The sequence below is a fragment of the Schistocerca cancellata genome, chromosome 3 (assembly GCF_023864275.1).
Source record: "Schistocerca cancellata isolate TAMUIC-IGC-003103 chromosome 3, iqSchCanc2.1, whole genome shotgun sequence".
Taxonomy (NCBI): domain Eukaryota; kingdom Metazoa; phylum Arthropoda; class Insecta; order Orthoptera; family Acrididae; genus Schistocerca; species Schistocerca cancellata.
Genome location: NC_064628.1, coordinates 560,796,520 through 560,799,463, shown reverse-complemented (window position 1 = coordinate 560,799,463; position 2,944 = coordinate 560,796,520). Strand labels below are relative to the sequence as shown.

The 2,944-nt window shown below is 41.2% G+C and overlaps 1 non-coding gene across 1 annotated transcript; it reads right to left on the bottom strand.

Moving 5' to 3' along the window:
* Nucleotides 1-2,548: 2,548 nt before the first annotated feature.
* Trnaa-cgc (transfer RNA alanine (anticodon CGC)) lies at nt 2,549-2,626 on the bottom strand. Its single transcript has one exon. It is a non-coding gene; the product is annotated as a tRNA-Ala (tRNA).
* Between the last annotated feature and the right edge of the window lie 318 nt (nt 2,627-2,944).

The following is a 2,944-nucleotide window of genomic DNA, read 5'->3' as shown; positions in this document are numbered from 1 at the left end:
CAACTCTGGCGCGTTAGAAGCCATACTGTAACCCGTCGGTATTCGTCCTACAGGTTGTGGCGTTGGGTAACGCGTCTCTGTGGTTTGATCAGTGTGTGTCACGCTTTGTGTCTGACGTACTGAACCTTGCTGCAAACCACGCTCTTGTATTCAAGACAGACCTGTTATTCTTTCTTGAACAAGTGGTCGTAATCCAAGCTGTTCCCTACGGTTTACGTGATGTTCTGGCATACGATGGTTTGCACTAATTTCCCGTTCGCGGTTTGCGGTTTCGGACTGGTATCCTCATGTACCCTTCCCTCTTACACCACACGTAATTTCGGATACCCTTTCTGTCGTATTATCGGCAACTGACGATTTTGCAGTATTTACAGTAGTATCTGCCGGCACTAAAGTGGATTCTGTCATCGTCTGCGCCTCGTCACTAACGCTTTCTACGTCACCACGACTTTCAATCGAACATAAAACTTCCGATCTCAGCCGTTGAAATTGGTGTTCGATTTTCTATTGTGTTTTTAAAATACGAGCATCGAATTTATTTAATACTGCTTTTTTCATTCTTTTATGAGACGTCATCTCAGCAATAAGATTTTTCGCCTTCGTCGTAGCTTTGATGGCAAAAGCTTCGACCTGTTGTTTAACCTTTTCCACACTTGGCTGATTACCTTCATGAACGTAATCATGTCTGTTTGGACAGTGTCAATATCTGTTCTCAATTTTTTGCGCTTCCTTAGCTTCAGTTCGCATTTGTTCTAACTGGCCTTGAATATTGTCACGCGTTTTTTTTATTTCCTTGTTAGTTTCTTTCAGCCTCAGTGTTATGACCCCTTCTAATTCTTTTCACCATTATTTTATGTGCCCTTCTATACCCTGATTCTTGAAACTGTGTCGTTTGTTGTGTTATGCGCCCATCTATACGTTTTTCTGATTCCTGAGACTGTTGTAATATACGCTGCAAGATTCCAAATACTTTGGCGTTTTCAGCTGCACTATTTTCGCCAGTTGCCATCTGATGCAACTGCTCCCCATCTCGTTTTTCGTGTACCGTTTCCTTCATTTCCGAACATAGTACAGGAGCACTAACACTCGTTCTTTCATGCAATTGCAAGCCTAACTGATTCAGTATGATTACGTTTGGTTCAATATACTGTAAATCACTATTTACAGACTCAGCGACGCCGTTCTCATGTCCATTCTTTGTACCATGTTGAACATCATGTATTGCATTTTCGGTCTCATTTGGTATTTCTAAGTGTTCTGTCTCCTATTGTTCACGCTAATCTATCTGTAATGTTTCCAACTCTATCCTATCAAGTTCCTCCATGACTTCGTCTTTGTCTTAGTCGATTATTTTCTGTCATTTTTGAACGTTTCACAAAGCGTTGCTGTTCGTGAATTTTCCTAACCTAAGTACACGTTGACATCTGATCATAAGAATTTATTCTAATAAAATATCATCCACGGTAAAATATTCAATATTTGAACCCGTTTCCTCGCCTTTTATGTAGACTTTTGTTTACTGGAGTTGAGCCAGAACTCAACACAACCCAATTCAACGACGTAGTGCGCCAGCAATTAAGAAATACATAAATACCATTCTGTCTACACTTACTACACAATTGTGTCACATTTACAGTTTACATTTGTTTTGCTCCAGTTTGCGTCAGCTTATTGTTTGGGAGGTTTATGTGTTTTATACCTATAAAAAGCAAACCCTCAATCTATTAGACTCCTGTAATTTTGCATCCTTGCAGTGTTGCCATTTTGTCATACATCTAGCCTTTGTATCTGCACAGTGAGTGTACTAATGTACTAATGTATGCAAACTTAGCTTACCATTTAGCGCGCAAATGGACAAAACATCTGAACAGTCTTCTCAAGCCCAGGGTGTCAAACAGGCTTCTAAATAAATATGACTCTGGCCCTGTAAGGCAGTTACTATCAGGCATGGATCGTAACAAAAATCATTATAAATGCTGCTGTCTTTTACCTAGAGTGCATGAATTAATAAAAGTGAAAGTTTGGGGTCTATTCTAGAAAGACAAAACAGGTATGCCCTTTTTTATTCTACATATAGTTTAACAACTGTTCCATTCAGGGGTCAAGTGATAAACAACAATCATGTTCAATTACTTTTGACACTCAATAACAAAATATTTAATTCTTGTACACATTAGAATGACTATTATTAAAGTCATTATCTCTACACATCAAAATTTTTTATCACAGGGAAGAATAATTATTAAAAATCCTTATCAGCTCATTTAAGTCTATATTGTCATAGCTAGTCAATGTACTGAGTTGATGGAGAATAAATTTACTTTTTGAACCAATGAAAAAGCAGCATCTGCAATGGCGTTGTCTCCGTGCTGGAGGAGGAGGAGGATATTAGTGTTTAACGTCCCGTCGACAACGAGGTCATTAGAGACGGAGCGCAAGCTCGGGTGAGGGAAGGATGGGGAAGGAAATCGGCCGTGCCCCTTCAAAGGAACCATCCCGGCATTTGCCTGAAGCGATTTAGGGAAATCACGGAAAACCTAAATCAGGATGGCCGGAGACGGGATTGAACCGTCGTCCTCCCGAATGCGAGTCCAGTGTGCTAACCACTGCGCCACCTCGCTCGGCCCCGTGCTGGAGCTGAAACGTTACTTCCCTACTCTGGCCCTGACTGAATTCACTCAGTCGCAACTTTCATGCGTCCCATAGGACGTTAATCTTTCCCTAGACGCAATAAAGGCTATTGCACACTCGCTATGGGTTGGAGCGATGTGCACAATTTCTTTGCCCGCAAAAATTCCCGCGGGAATAATTAACTACCGCTTTGCTATCTGTCGCCATGACACATGAAGCATATCATCCTCACTTCACAGAAAGCAAAGCTGACAATGCCCTCACTTATTTCCACACACTTGTGCAGTCTGCCGTGAGATGAGAGAGAGCCTTA